Below are 17,345 nucleotides of genomic sequence, written 5' to 3'. Positions count from 1 at the left end.
GGACACAGCACTCAAGATGTGGCCTGACCAGTGTTGAATAGAGGGGAAGAATAATCTCCCTTGTCCTACTGGCCACACTGTCCCTGATCCAGGCCAGGATGCCATTGGCTCTCTTGGCTGATTGCATCCTGTCACTGAAACAGAGACCTCTTCTTTAAGAGCAAGAATTTGTACACTATTCAATGAGCCAGACTAGTCACCCTGGCTGACAGATGTGCTTCTCATTAAAATTCCCAGGAGATAAAGCTTTTAAGAATAGCATTCTATCATATTGTTCTGATTTTGCTGGGATAGAATCATAGGACAGCCCATGGTCTGCAGGCCATCAACAGTTTTGTGTCAGGCAGGAGCTTAAGGTGGGAGAGGTAAATGACAGTGCAGTTGTTAGCAAATACAGTGTTAGTTGTTAGAGGCAAATGATAGTTGCAGAGTTAGCTCACAGATGTATTCCATACCATAAATGTGATGCTCATTGTAAAGGGAGAAGTTTGCTTAGAGTAGAGGTTTCTCTCCTTCCTCCCTGAATGCCTCACTGCTTCTGAACTACTTTCTTGTTTGTTGTGGCTACTGCAAATTGATTGGGGTGAATATAACTGTATATTTTATATTGCCACTAGTATTAATTTTGTTAAATCTGTTTTCATTTTTGGTTGTGCATTTCCTCTGCTTTTTCTAGTTCCCTCTCCCACTTAGCAAGGGAGGAAGGACTCAACAGTGTGATGGTTTGGGTGTTCCCTGCCCCCCCACACTTTGGGAATCACCCAGACTAGACTCAGCCAGCTCTGGAAATGTGAATGAAGCTTATATTTACAGCTAGCACAATATACAAGCAGATATTTACAGTATATACAGTTATAGACAGAAATAGACATGGTAAAAAGTAACAGAAACACAACAGCCTTCCCAGAAACCTGAGTCCCCAGGAGGGACTCTCTACTGCCGCTTCACCTTCCCCCTACCCCTCTCAACCTTACCCCAGTCCCAAGGAAGAACAGAGGTTTGGCCAGGGGGTTAGGAAGCAAAGTGGATTAGCCCTAAATTGAGAGTGAAGTTAGAGAGACGCAGCTCAGCCAGTAGCCGAAGTGAGAGTGGTTATCTATGTTTTGCTTTTCTTGTTCCTATACATCTCAGCAAGCCTATGAGTGAAGTAGACATCACCATTGTTTTCCTTTCACAGCCTGTAATCTAGTTCTTCTCACCAAAACATTCTAGCCTGCTTCACACTAGCACAAACAGCTGCTATAGTTTAGTTCTGGATAAAGAAGAAATGTAGACACATATGTAAGTGTTAGCAACTTTAATACTTTTTTTTTTTCTTCTAGTTTTGAGCTTTTCCTTCCCTCATCAATTCCATTCCAATGTTCCAGCTGTACAGGTGATTGGATTTTAGCCATTTTGTTCAAAGGAAGGACTCTAGTTTTATTAACAAATCATCTTATTGTTTTACTTTTGTCAAATATAGATACTTGAATTGGTTTTGATTTCTTTGTGGTTCTCTCTCCATAGGTAATCATTACAAAGCTTGTTTACATAGGGCTTCTGGGCAATTCTGTGCTACTGCTATCTGGCAACTGATGTAGGGACACCTGATAATGTCTAAATTTGATTTTTTTTTCCCTAATCAACCGATTCAGGTAAACAGAAGCAATATAAAGAGTTTTGCATCTCCTAAAGCTGACCCACAATACCCAGCATGCTGAAGGAGGTTCTCCAAAGTGAGTCAACAGGAATGTTCACACATCCTTACCCTCTGGTGTGTAGTCACTGGAACTAGAGGTATATCAGACATATGTGGGTAACTCAGCAAGCCTTACACCTCCCAGGTTTTACATCACATAAAGTTTTTAGTAACAGAAATGGTGCTATTTCTCATGCTTTCTATAGCAATCTACTGGTCTGGATGCATAATAGGGAAGTGGAGACCTGGATTCAGTTTGACCACGTGCTGACCCAAGGGTTCTATAGGTCAGGAGAATGTCAGGCCCAGGTCATGCACAGCACAGGATTATCCTTGACCTTCTCCAGAAGCCACACCACTGAGAAGTGCCAAATGCTAGAGACCTTGAGAACAATGCAGAGGAAAATCAATGGCTTAGTAACCTGGGAACCTCATTTAAAGCAAGCGAAATATCCACCTATGCTGTCATTTTATACTCATCTAATAATGTAGAATGACAGGTGAGGTCTGAAGCGAGAAGAAACTGGATTGGTTCTTGTGTGGCAGTTGTAAAGCATCCTTCATAATGCACAGAAAATCATATTTGGCTTCAGTAGCTCTTGGCAGAACATGGTGACTGCAAAGGCCTCTTCAATGAACTTAAGTCTTGTGTCTACTAAACATATGCAAAATGAGAATATTTTTGGTGGTATAAGAGTAATGATTTCTCCAGGTAGGTTTATTTTGTGGGGCCATGAGAAGTATTTCTCTGGTAGTAGGATGAAACACTCTCCCCTTTTCTCCCAGCTTTTGCTATTAAAGTTCCTACCAAAAAAAGATACAATTTTAGGTGAAATTTCTCTAAAGGAAACACATAAAAAGAGGCTGTGACAGATGTCTGGCAGTAGTATTTTCAAATCGTTTGGTTGAGGCAATCCCAAGCACAAATCCAGGCTGGGCAGTGACTGGCTGGAGAGCAGCCCTGAGGAGAGGGACTTGGGGGTGCTGGTGGACGAGAAGCTCAACATGAGCCAGCAGTGTGCACTTGCAACCCAGAAAGCCAAACAGAACCTGGGCTGCATCAGAAGTGTGGCCAGCAGGGCGAGGGAGATGATTCTCCCCCTCTACTGCACTCTGCTGAGACCCCTCCTGGAGTACTGCATCCAGTTCTGGAGCTCCCATTACAAGAAGGATGTGGAGATGCTGGAGTGTGTCCAGAGAAGGGCCACGAGGATGCTCAGAGGGTTGGAGCAGCTCTGCTATGAGGACAGACTGAAAGAGTTGGGGCTGTTCAGTCTGCAGAAGAGAAGTCTCTGAGGTGACCTTCTTGTGGCTTTCCAGTATCTGAAGGAGGCCTACAAAAACGCTGGGGAGGGACTTTTTAGGCTGTCAGGAAGTGAGAGGACTTGGGGGAATGGAGTAAAGCTGGAGATGGGTAGGTTCAGGCTGGAGGTGAGGAGGAAGTTCTTCAGTGGTGAGAGGCTGGAATGGGTTGCCCAGGGAGGTGGTTGAGGCCCCATGCCTAAAGGTGTTTAAGGCCAGGCTGGATGAGGTTGTGGGTAGCCTGCTCTAGGGTAGGATGTCCCTGCCCATAGCAGGGGGGTTGGAACTAGATGGTCCTTGTGGTCCCTTCCAACCCTGACTGATTCTATGATTCTATGATAAGGTATAAAAAAGCAAAAGACAATGTTCCTCTACACTAACACAGTCAATCTTAAGAACAGACACTCAACAACTTTGCTTGTAATAAGGAACAACAGAATGCCAAACCATTACAGTTTTGCCCATAGTACTTAAGTTATGGTAGATAATTACAGGTATCAAGTTTTGCAGATGTCTCTCTGAATTAATATTGTCCTTTCATTTAGATAAGATGCCTAAAATGTTAAAAATGAATTGTCATTCATTATATAAAGCAGCAGCTGAGCGGTAGGTGGAGGAATAGTTATTTGCTTTTACTCTTCAGCAAATGCACACGCAGCTTAATTAAAAAAAATATATTGTGATGGCAAAATAAAAAGGTGATATTTAATATTACAGAGTTTTGACTAGTAAATATTTGCAGTTTTTCCTATTTAATATCTGAAACCTCGAGGGAGGTTATTCTTCCCCTGTACTCAGCACTGGTCAGGCCACATCTTGAGTACTGTGTCCAGTTCTGGGCTCCTCAATTCAAGAGAGATGTTGAGATTCTGGAACACGTCCAGAGAAGGGCAACAAAGCTGGTGAGAGGCCTGGAACACAACCCTGTGAGGAAAGGCTGAGGGAGCTGGGAGTGTTTAGCCTGGAGAAGAGGAGGCTCAGGGGGGACATCATTGCTGCCTCCAACTACCTGACGGGAGGCTGTAGCCAGGTGGGGGTTGGTCTCTTCTGCCAGACAACCAGCAACAGAATGAGGGGACACAGTCTCAAATTGTGCTGGGGGAGGTACAGGCTGGATTTTAGGAGTAAGTTCTTCCCAGAGAGAGTGATTGGCGTTGGAATGGGCTGCCCAGGGAGGTGGTGGAGTCACCATCCCTGGAGGTGTTCAAGCAAAGCCTGGATGAGGCACTTAGTGCCATGGTCTAGTTGATTGGACAGGGCTGGGTGCTAGGTTGGACTGGATGATCTTGGAGGTCTCTTCCAATCTGGTTGATTCTATGATTCTATGAAAGCTAATGTAGCTCATCACAGCTTCCTGCAGCATCAGCTTTATTCTCTTGAAAGAATGTCCTCTCTCTTTAGCCTTCCCTTAATGTTTTGAGCCCTTACCAGAAATGGTAATCTTCTTAATGTGTTGGCAGGAAACAAAATTCACCAAAAATAAAGCTTATGTCTCTAACCAAGTATCCCATTGTCAGGCACACCCAAAAGATCCAGTTTGTCATAGACAGAGTAGATTCCTTTATATTCTTTTCTGGGATAAAAAAAAGAAGAGAAGAGAATTTGAGGTGTTGAACGCTTCATGTTGAACAGTCATGCTAGAAAAAGGTTACTCAGATCACTCTACTGAAATAACACAATGTTGTAGTAGTTTGGGAGCAAATGTATCTGGCCTGCTTGTTTATTACAGCCAGTCCATTTATCAGGGTTATTTGATTTCATGCAGCCAATCTGCTGCTGGGTCCACACCTTGCATCGAGGAGCTTTCCTTGATGATTTATGACCAGCCCTTGCCTGAACTCCCTCTCTGCGTGTTGGCACTGGGTCCTCTGTGAGACAGAAACTCTGCGGGAGCTGCAAGGTGCTACTTAACTGCCCATCTCTGTTACAAACCTTGCCCATGACCATAGCTTTGTGAGCTGAAGCCTCAATTACTGTGACGTTTCCTGAGCCACAGATGCACACAGCTGTTACTGTGTGATGGGTTGGAGAAGGCAGAGCATTCCCCAGGAACCAGGCCAGGGACAGGTGGTCTGTTCTGCAGTAAGAGGCCAAAAATCAGGTGTGACTCTCAGCGTCACTGTTTATTTCTCTCTTTTTTAGGGAAGTGAAAGAGCAGAATGGGGATAGCTCTGGAAACTCTGAAGCATTGTATTTCATCGAGGGTTGGGAGTTGTCACTGTAGCACCTATTGAAAAAAACAGTAGTTTGCATCACAAAAGCAGGATGAGACATAGTGATACCTGAGCTAAGTCACCTCTTCTTCCCAGCACAGTTTAAGGTGGTGACTAGTCTGAGTAGCTGGCATCCCGTTATAGGAAAGATCACTTCTTTCACTGTCTCATACAGTAGCAATTATTATCTGCCAGATCAATCTTTCCTTTCCTGAAGCTGAAATCTGTGACTGACAGAAGATCATATTTAGAGGCTCCACAGTTCTGAAATTGGCTTATTCTGGAAATCTGCCAATGTCACATCCTGGCAAAGCAGAGGGATCAGAATTACACTTGGCTACTCAGTCAGTCTTTTGAACTGTTGCATCACCACTGCAGGATGTTACAGGCTTTTGAGTTTGAGAGACAGCTTTTTACTCATTTTCGGTTATTTCCACATACCTAAAGTCTGGAGGAAAGAAAGAAATTATAGACACTTCTCAATTGCCTTGCCTTCTGAAAGTAAAATTTATTTGTTTATACTCTTTTGTCCATTTAGCTGAGGAAACTGGGAAAACAAGTAACTTGAAATGCTTTAAGTAGAAGATTGGACACCCACACTGAAAGATTAGATGCCTTGTGAAACAAAGTTACTTTATGCTTGTTGCTTCCTCATACCTGTACACTTTTTCTGATGTTAACAGAAAGGATTCCTGTAGTACATCGACTATTTTAAGGTCTTCACCAACTTAGAGATCTGACATCTTTTGCCGTGAGTATAAATAACCCCTCCTGTTGTGGTATCATGTATATGTGATCAAAATAGAGGCAAGGAAAAAATAGTAGTATGCTACATTTTGAACTAAAAATTATTCTAGGAACAAGGCAACATGGGCTTCTCTTATTTCAAAAAGATGAAGTCTGGATGGCTTTTTTGAGTGTTAAAATTTTATTACACATGCATTTAGTACATGTTTTAAAAGTTACTGGAAGGAAGAAGAGAGAGAGGGGGGTGTGGGAGTGGGGTAAACCTAAACAAAACTAACCAAAAACCCCAGAAATTTTCCTTAGCCAAGCTTTTGAAGCTCACAGTGTTGCAACACTGTGCACAGGAAAGGTTTCCAGAGTGGTGCCAGGGGTGCATCAACTTTGTCTCACCTTCACAAATTCAAGTCTCTTCTTCTACTGTGCCAGTTGAAACTGCCACAGTTCCCTAGGAGTGCTTGTTCTCCATTTTTCCATAGAGATGCAAGACAAAAAATGAGAAAGTTCAAAGATATTTTGTGATTAAAATAGGCATAAGACAGAATATCTGTTCCAAACTGTATGCAGGCTGATCCTAAGTACAGTAGAGCAGCTGTACTTCAATAAGAAAGAGATCTGAGACCTAACTTCCTGCAAGTTGTTCACAGTGAACTAAAAAGCCGTGGTGCAAAAGTGTTTATTTTTAAAGTGTTATTTTGGCTTTGTTAGGTGGTCATATCACATTTTCAGCACCTAGAAATCCTCCACTTATGACAGTGTCTGAATGAAATGTTGTTACTGACGTAACAATTATCTCCTCACCCTCTAGCTTTCAAGTTATGACTTAATGCTGAGAAAACTGTGGGCTAAGTGAGTGAAATAACTTCAGTACCTTCAAAGGATGTGGTTAGAATAGTCTGCAGGGGTGGGAAGAGAGTTTTCCTTTGCAGTTGGTAGAGTGGCAACAACAGAGTGGCTTTTCAATTGATTCTGTATCACAGCTCAGGGCTTTTAGCCCTTGTCTGCTGCACCCACACACGGTCTGGTGCAGTCACTTAAAAAGCATACAGCAACCTTTTAGCTCAAGGAGTCCTTTCAAAGCAAGCTTCAGCCACCCAGGGGGCCAGCAGTCTGTAGAAGCTGCTGCTTCTATCCATGAGACGGAGTATCACATTGGCTCCGCTGCACTGGGACCACCCTATGCCCATGGTGGAGAAAGAGGATTTGCTTTTCATTAATTCTGTTACTGTAAAAAAAAATCCTGTAGGATATTCTGTAGCTAGAGACTGAATCATTTCTGAAACTTCCTATTCAAATATTTGTTTTATATGGCAATGGTATTAGTAATGTGCAAGTTTTATGCACTGCTATTTCCTCCCACACCCATTGAAAACTAACAAGAGCCAGCCTGTCAAAATAAGCATGTGAATTATAGATCAGCTATAACATGCTTCAAATAGCCAGTGTTCCAGCCTAGGTGATACCATATAGTTCTGTTTTCCCTGTGCTTGTAAAATTACACAGCCTACAATTCACCAAAAAAAGCCTACAAACCAAAGCCTGGATTTATCCCATACCATTAGAGATATTTAATGAATGTGCTTCAGAGTGGAGAATTTTTTTTTTCTATGGTTGATAGAATGAGAATTTTTCCTTTTAGCTCACCTAGGATTTACCTTGTCCTTAAGAAGGGACGTTGCTGGCTGCCAATGAAGTCAGAACAACTTGAGCTCCATCTGAGGTACCTCAGTTAAATCACAGAATCATAGAATCAACTAGATTGGAAGAGACCTCCAAGATCATCCAGTCCAACCTAGCACCCAGCCCCATCTAGTCATCTAGACCATGGCACTAAGTGCCTCATTTTTCAAGGAAAAAAAACAGAGCTAAGGCTACTGTGATGGTTTGGGTGTTACTCGCTCCCCCACACTTTGGAAATCATACAGACTAGACTCAGCCAGCTCTGGAAATATGAATGAAGCTTATATTTACAGCTAGCACAACATACAAGCAGATATTTACAGTATATACAGTTATAGACAGAAATATACAAGGTAAAAAGGTAATACAGAAACACAACTCCCCTCCCAGAAACCTGAGTCCCCAGGAGGGACTCTCTACCACCCCTTCACCTTCCCCCTACCCCCTCAACCTTACCCCAGTCCCAAGGAAGAACAGAGGTTTGGCCAGGGGGTTAGGAAGCAAAGTGGATTAGTCCAAAATGGAGGGTGAGGTTAGAGAGTAAGATGCAGCCCAGCCAGCAGCCCGAGTGAGAGTGGTTATCTATGTTTCTCTTTCTTGTTCCTATACATCTCAGCAAGCCTATGAGTGAAGGAGACATCACCCTTGTTTGCCTTTCACAGCCTGTAATCTAGTTCTTCTCACCAAAACATTCTAGCCTGCTTCAAACTAGTACAGCTACTTTTGGAGCTCCAAAAAGCTTGTTGGAAGACTGAGCTCTCTTTCCAGTCTGACCCCTTTTCGTGGGCTACATCTGTATGTTGCTTCAGAGGTTCACAGTATCACAGTATCATCAGGGTTGGAAGAGACCTCACAGATCATCAAGTCCAACCCTTTACCACAGAGCTCAAGGCCAGACCATGGCACCAAGTGCCACATCCAACCTTGCCTTGAACAGCTCCAGGGACGGCGACTCCACCACCTCCCCGGGCAGCCCATTCCAGTGTCCAATGACTCTCTCAGTGAAGAACTTTCTCCTCACCTCCAGCCTAAATCTCCCCTGGCGCAGCCTGAGGCTGTGTCCTCTTGTTCTGGCGCTGGCCACCTGAGAGAAGAGAGCAACCTCCTCCTGGCCACAACCACCCCTCAGGTAGTTGTAGACAGCAAAAAGGTCACCCCTGAGCCTCCTCTTCTCCAGGCTAACCAATCCCAGCTCCCTCAGCCTCTCCTCGTAGGGCTGTGCTCAAGGCCTCTCACCAGCCTCGTCGCCCTTCTCTGGACACGCTCAAGCATCTCAACGTCCCAGGTTGGCTCTGGCACTACTCTGGTGCCAGCTCCTTCCAGTGTTAAACATCTAGTACATATATTGATCTGTAGGCTACATGCAAAACAATCAGGAAATGGGAGCAAAAAATGTGTCTCAAATGTTTCTTCATATGGGGTAATAGAAATGAAAGCTGCAGAGGGTCTTTATGCTACAGAATGACTGGGTAATAAAAACAGCAGAGGAAATCCAATGTTGATAAATGCAAAGCAGTTCAAGGGGGAAAAACACCTTTAACTGTATGACCCAGCAATAGGCTTCAATTCAGTCTTAATTACTGAGGGAACATAGATATCTCTCAGTCATGAATACAACCACAGTCATAGACTGTCACATTCAATACAGCAATTAGCAGTGGTCAGAAAAGCAAGACAGTATCAATAGCTATTAGAAAGAAATACAGACAAACTAGAAGCTAACAGTGTTGATACTGCCATCTGTACTGCTGCTGTATCTTGAATATTGATTGAGATTATCATTTCCCATTACAAAGGGTATAGCAAAAGCAGAAAAGGAACAGTGAAATATGATATTTTATAAAGGGAATTATTAAATAGATGGAGATTTTTCCAGCTGGGGAAAGAGATGGGACATAATATAGCATCTATAAAATCATGAATGGCAGAGAGAAAGTAAGTACAGAATTACTGTTTGCTGTCTCCTCTAAAGCAATAACGAGGGGGTACCAAATGAAATTAGGAGGCTTGAATGACACAAGTTCAAACAAAGAGTTACTTTTTCATATATACAATTAAGTTATGGAATGCCTGGCCACAGGATGCTGTGGTTGCTAAGAGCACAAGAGGGTTGAAAAGCAATTCAAAAGAATTTGCTGAAGAAAAATCCCTCATGGATATCAAACAGAAAGGCACTGCTGCTGGTTCAGTGAGTAAATGGGCTGCAAATGACTGAGAGAGGGGCCTGAGAGACTGGTATGAGGGTGTGTCATTAGATACTTGTACTGCTCTTGCTCTCCTCCATGGACATTTACTGTTGCCCTGCCTGAGAGGGAAGATATGGTGCTAGATGGACCACTGATTTGACTTCATATGATCATTGTTATGTTTTCAATGTACCTACAAAACTCTTATGCTTGAAGAAGAGGGAAGATTATTCTAAGTCAGATCATATACCTTTTTGTCTGTTTGATGTCATCACTTAAGCAAATGGAGGGTAAAAAAATGCTCATGGAAATCCAAACAGGAAACACTTAGCAAACAAAGAGGCACAGGCTGGTGCCTGCTGAGCTGCTATTCTTCATGCTTCATGGGACCTGAAAGAGTCCTTTGCTACCTGCAGCCAGAGCACAGATGCAGAAGGATAATGAAAAAAATCCAATTATTTTTTTCTTTTTTCAATTTTATTCCCCCTCCAGATTATGGCAGATCTGATGCTTATCATTTGAAAGCTAGCACACACCTGGGCAGCAGCAGAGACTGAATCATGACAGACAGGAACTCTGCTTGATAACATATTCTGATGAAACCCAGGACAGCACTCAAGGAAAACTCTCTGGTTTTAGTGCTCTCACGGACTTCTGACTTCAATGCCAGCGCTGTAGTAAATGCTGACCATACAGCATGAAGCAAGGCTTTGTTCCAAGCAACCCAGATTTAACTCATCTAACCGGCCCTACCTCCGAGTATAGAGTGACCTTCCTGATTAGCCTTTTAAAAGCCTTTCACTATATATGGTGCTTTCATTCTCAGCAAGATAAATCTGAAGAGAGAGCAAAGGGATGTCTCATGATGCAAGTACTAAAGCATTCTTGGATTTTCAAGAAAAAATACACAAAACAACTTCCTGACTCTAAAAGAGCTGTATCTGGCATGGGAAACTTTTACATTAGACCTCACCCTGACAGAGAAATATTAATCACAGAATTTGTAGTTTGCTTAGGTGGAAGTGATAATGACTTAGTTTCATATTTTATGTGCTTTAAAAATGCATTTTATGTCTTTTACATGCAAGCAGGATAAAACCCTAACTAGTGAAACTTCCACTTGTTGCCTTAAAGTATCCTTTTGAACAAAGCTGAAAATAAATGAAGCCAAAGGGGAGGAAAACAAATTAAAACAACAAAAAATGTGAAGAATAACTTACAACAACTCAGAAAAATGTCATTAGAACTTCAAAAAGCCACAATTAAGAAAGATGTGCACACTGGGTGAAGCCAACATCTTTCTGAGAAAGGGCTGGAAGAAAATTCATATTTTGCCAATACTTGTGCAGACAAAATAGGTCAACCAGGTAATTACAGGCCTGTCAGTTTGACGTTTATTCCAGGCAGAGTGATGGAGTTGCTGATAGGAAAGTCAATTAATAAAGTATTAAAACAGTGCAATTTAATTAATGGCAATCAACACAGTTTAATGGAATAAAGATCTTATCAAATTAATGTACTATTTTTATAAGACTACAAATTTGGTGGATAAAAGCAATTGTGGTAATACTGTATACTTTGACTTTGGATGCATTTGCTATACAGTAATACAAGAGCTTCTGACAGAAGTCAGACTAATATGATGACCACACCTGGCCAACCAACTTGTTTTAAGCTGGCTAGAGTGTTGGATCTAACAATCTAATGTAATATGGGGCTATGAGAGAGTGTTCTGCAGGAATTGTTTATCTGCCTTGTGCTTATTAACAATGGTGTTGTCAGTGCAGGAGAAAGCAGTGTCTTTGCTAATAATATTTTTTTTTCAATGACCCAAAATTTGGAAGTGGATAGAAGTAGGCCATGCCTTTTTGGCATTGCTTGAAGAGCAGGTGCAAGAGAAATAATGGATTTTTCACATGTAACCCAACATAAAGTACCTATTTAAGGACATATATCTCAGGCCTTACTCATCTAGGAAGGGTTCACCTTTAGGAAGCTGAGGTTGAAAAATGAACTGAAGTCTTGGCAGACAATCAGCTGATCCCCAGAGACTTCTGAAACTGCTTTGTCAGAAGGGCCAATGCAAACTTTGCCATGTGTGCAGAAGATAGCATCAAAGGGAATTAAAGAGGTTGTATTCCTTCTGCATTCGGCATTGTTAAGAGCTGTTGGAATAATGTTTGTCCTGATGTCAGCAACTCGAGAAGGAGGTTGGAAATTTTGAGGTAGTTCAAAGAAGAACCACAAGAATATTAAAAATGTAAAATGGAATGAGCTGATGTTTAGTGGATGAAAGTAAAAGCTAAGGAATAACTTGGTTATGCTTTGAAAGTGCTTTCATATGGAATGGACACTAACAGGAGTGTCTAAAAGGAAATCCAACAGAAATCAGAAAGAGCATAATTTCAGCATAGATTAAGGATAGACAACTACTGCAGCCATTTAGCATTCACTGCAATAGAGTTAGATGTCTTCTCTGTCTAGCTCTTCTCAAGTTCTCTTCAATGGGAATCAATTCCCAGTAAGCTAATGACCCCTGCTGAAGAGTCAGAAATGGTCATACACTTTCAACATCTCTGAATACAATCATATAAACTATATAAACATGCATTTTAAAGTAAATAAAATACAGATGTTTCTGAGTGAAATTTAGCTAATTCAAGTTTGTGCATCAAGAGGTGCTTTGTCAGTGATGGGGGTGGTGTTTCTTTCTAATTCTGCTTAGTGAACCAAAAAGCTGGCAACCCAGCTGGTTTTGGAGAACAACTCCTAGAATCATATCCAGTTGTCATGTTTCCATCACACATTCGCCCCCACCAGCATCATGCTGATGGGTGCAACTGAGGTAGCAAAACCTGCCTAAGAAGGATCTGGTTCAGGTTATGTACTTGTCTAGAAAACAACTTCCCAAGGCAATTTCTTCCTAAAGTGAAAAATAGACATTATACCTCCCTAAAAAAACCCCACAAACAAACAAACCAACAATAAAAACAGCAGCAACAAACAAACCCACAAATGCACAACCCCCCCTTTCCCCCCTCCCTCCCCAGAAAAACCCATAACAACTGTTTTGAGCATCTTTGGCCCCAAAAGGTTAGAAACAACTAGTCATAGCTTCTCCTGCATGTAAGGATTTCCTTGGAACGCACAAACATAGCAATTCTCTTCCTGATCTTAGACCCATTGCTGTGCTCTCTTCACCTGGCCCATTACAAAATAAGTAAGTTCACTCTTTCTTTTCTCAGTAATAATAGTATGGCTTAAAATGTAGGAAATATCAAAGACATGATCAGTGAGAGAGTGCTTTTCCTCAGGTAATTTCATAAAGCTAAAAGAGAAGGTTGTTCAGAAGAAAATTCCAACATGCAAGATTGATTTCAATTAGTGAGGCATAACATTGATAGGGATATACATAACACAATCACTTTTTAGCTTCCGGGAATGGTGCCATCTGAGAATAACAAGAGCTAGTGGTAATAGAGAAATGTAAAGCCTGACTAGGGGCAGCCAACAGCCCACAATCTTGACAGCCTCATTTGGAGGGCAGTGATGTGATTTAGAAGGCAAAGTTGCTTTTTTCTGTTTATGCTATCTGAGACCCATCAGCAGTGCACCTGACATACAGAAAGAAATTTCTAAACTACCAGGAGTGGCTGGGCTGGGAACATATTGTGGTCATAGCCACAGCTAAAACCTGGGTATGCAATACGATCACTTTGAAAAACCTAACACTTTACTGGGATCCAGAACCAAAGACCAAGATCCCCGATTTTTGAGCTAAGGACTGCTTTGCCTCCTAGGCAGAATACTCCCTCATACATGGAGCTTTACCTTGCAGACAACTAAGATACTTCTTAGGCCCCAGATGAATAAACATATCATAGAATCATAGAATCAACCAGGTTGGAAGAGACCTCCAAGATCATCCAGTCCAACCTAGCACCCAGCCCTATCCAGTCAACCAGACAATGGCACTAAGTGCCTTATCCAGTCTTTTCTTGAAGACCTCCAGGGACAGTGCCTTCACCACCTCCCTGGGCAGCCCATTCCAATGCCAATCACTCTCTCTGGCAAGAACTTCCTTCTAACATCCAGCCTAGACCTACCCCAGAACAACTTGAGACTGTGTCCCCTTGTTCTATTGCTGGTTGCCTGGAAGAAGAGGCCAACCCCCACCTGGCTACAGTGTCCCTTCAGGTAGTTGTAGACAGCACTGAGGTCACCCCTGAGCCTCCTCTTCTCCAGGCTGCACACCCCCAGCTCCCTCAGCCTCTCCTCATAGGGTTTGTGTTCCAGGCCCTTCACCAGCTTTGTTTTTGTATGAAGGCGAACCTCACAGAACTTCAGCTAGCAGCTTTTCCCCTTACAGTTTCTGTATAACAAGAAGGCAGCTTGCAGAAATGTTGGACCTGCTTTTCTCTGCTTCGTTTAACTGACTTCTGTAGATAAATTACTTTGTGAAGTAGTTGTTGTTTGTTTTTTTCCTGCACTGTAGTCAGTTGTAAATCTTGCACTGAGTTATTTAATAACACGTGGTTTTTTTTCTTTCAATTTTTATTGTTTGAGTGAAGAATGAAACCTACAGCTTGATTCTGACTACAGATATGACACATAGGTATTTAGAGTTACATACTTTGTTGTATCCTTATTGCACATGCATGTAAGCCCCACATCTGCAGTTCATGGAAATGGGTACATTTGTTGTCAAGTTGGGTTGGTCTCTTCCCCCAGGCAAGCAGCAACAGAACAAGGAGATACAGTCTCAAGTTGTGCTGGGGGAGGTATAGACTGGATGTTAGGAGGAAGTTCTTGCCAGAGAAAGTAATTTGCCATTGGAATGGGCTGCTCAGGGAGGCGGTGGAGCCGCTGTCCCTGGAGGTGTTGACGAAAAAGCCTGGATGAGGCACTTAGTGCTGTGGTCTACTTGATTGGACAGGGCTGGATGATAAGTTAGACTGACTGATCTTGGAACTCTCTTCCAACCTGGTTGATTCTATGATAAGTTACCTCTTGACAGCAACTCATTTAATAATAAAATGGAATCATATACCAAAAGTTATAATCACACCTCATAATCACACCTCTCTTTAAAGAACAGATGCTTGTCTCCATGTCTCTGGATTGCCCTTTTCATGTATGGAGAAAAGGCTTGTCCTTTTCCTGTTCTGTGATCTATCGGTTTCCTGGCTTGCCTGACTAATATAATAAAGTTCTAGCATAAATGACTGGAAAAAAAAATAGAAAGAACATATCCAAGCTGGCATGGGGATCCAGCACTGACAACTGGTGGGGAGGTACTTGCAAGCATATTTTGAGCTAGCTACTTAGATTAATTTTGCTAGAATGAGACTGTCTTCTCAATATGACAGTTCTCAACACTTAATGGTTGCTTAATGTTCCCAGTAGGCTCAGCCCTGCACTTTGTAAATCAGCAAAATATAAAATGAAGGTCTTTATTTTACCACTTCAAAAATTGTTACCCTTTTTTCTTCTGGCTTGTGTTTGTATGCTGATAATATATTTTCTGTAAAGGGACAAGGAGCAGACTGACCTGGGAAAGGAGAGGGTTTTTTTAATGTAGAACTGTCTTTGATCACTCACAAGACTTCTGCTCTGATCTAAGCTCATTGACATCAATGGAAGAAAGACTGCTATTGGCATGAAGGGGAGGGTTGGCTCCTGGCCACAAAGAGTCCACATACGCAAAAGCAGATGCTAAAAGATAAAACATATTGAAAATTGGAGTTACACAAAAGAGACTTTTTTTTTTTTTTCCCACACACAAGGTGAAATTTGTAACACAATTTTTAGTTAATACTGTCTTTGACAAAGAAAACTCCAATTTCTGGATGTAGCATTGCTGTTTATCTGTAGATAAACCTGGAATACAGAAAAGGGGAGAGCTCAATGGATGTTTTCTGTAGCATGAAAATGGAATGCTCTCCGAGAATGTTGAAAAATAAGAAAAGAGAAAATAAAGCTCTAGAGAAACTGCCCCTACAGCTGCATTTCCCACAGGAAAAGCTATTTCAGAGAGGAAACTCAGCACTATAATAATGGACATGGTCATCAAATAAATGGATAGTTCCAAAGTCTGTTTAAAAGATGAGGAAACTTCTAGTGGCTTTGTCTCTCTTGCTGACAATTTCCAGACAAGGCAGATCAACACAATGAAGTCCAGAGATGAAAAGTCAGGCAGTAAACAGTTCTAAAAGGAATCCTCCCCAGCTCACTCAGGGCGGAAGAAGGCAACCTGACATGTATCAGTTATCTTCAGAAAGGTCATGAGAAGATCATGCTAGTTTTGTCATACACCATTCTGCTGTCTACTTCCTTAGTACTATGGATTCAATAACCATTTCATATTATATACTGAGTAAAAAATCACTTATTCAGTTGAATGAAAAAAAAATTAGGAAAACAATACTTGCCACTGCCAACACAGTTTTATGTCAAACAAGAGTCTCCAAATACTCTGAACATGAGATTTAAGCTTGGCCCAGCCAATGGCATTCCTTTAGCCCAGACATTCTGGCCAGGCTGCCCAGGGAGATGGTGAAGTCACCATCCCTGGAGCTGTTCAAGAAAAGACTGGATGGGGCACTTAGTGCCATGGTCTGGTTGATTGGATAGGGCTGGGTGCTAGGTTGGAGTGGATGATCTTGAAGGTCTCTTCCAACCTGGTTGATTCTATGATGATTCTAAGTCAAGCACCTCTTTCTCATTTGTCTCCTACACAAGCACCACAAACTACGCAAGACAGGTCAGACAAAACTTCACATCTGACTTAGTCTTCAGACTTTGACCTTACTTTTTAGGACTTCATCCCTTTTCATATATGAGATGTTATATGTTGACCTTGCTCTACTATTTCAGATGACTGTTGTAGACTTAGTTGAAAAAAAAACCTGGCAGAGCGTTATGTACACCTAGTGTTTTATAAAGCATATACAGATTTGCCCATTCAGAACTTATTTTTCTAACACTGGACTGAAAAGGCAATATTTTCATTGATAAATCTGAGAGCAGAAGCAATGTTTACAAAGTGTTAGGTCTGGGGAAAGATGCCATAGAAAAAGAAAGTAAAATTATTAAAATATACTGGAAGAGCAAAATTAATCTCATGGCTAGATAACAGTGTCAGTCCCACTACATGCATCTTTCCATGCCTCTTAGGGTAGAATTAAATTCAGAAATGGAAATTTATTGCCTCTTCCTTCCAGCCTTGAATATGTATGGCAAGGGTATCCAATTCCACCCTGAATCACTTCTTCAGATTCTATTAAAAATCAGGAGATTCCAACTAGATGCTTAGAATGAACTAGATTTTTCACCTCTTTTCCCTTTCACATCTTTCTCCTGTTGAGCTTGGAGGCTCTGGATAGCCTTTCCAGAGTTGTTAGGGCCTGTGTCTCTATCTGATCCTGGGTAACTAAGAAAGAAAACAGTCATCTAGAGAACAAAGGTTGATGCAAGAGCCTAGGTCTCTCATGTTTTGTCATAGTCAGAAGGAGTATGCAGCGGGAGAGGAAGGGAGAAATT

Source organism: Pogoniulus pusillus, chromosome 7 (genome assembly GCF_015220805.1).
Source record: "Pogoniulus pusillus isolate bPogPus1 chromosome 7, bPogPus1.pri, whole genome shotgun sequence".
NCBI lineage: Eukaryota > Metazoa > Chordata > Aves > Piciformes > Lybiidae > Pogoniulus > Pogoniulus pusillus.
This window is presented reverse-complemented; position numbering follows the sequence as displayed.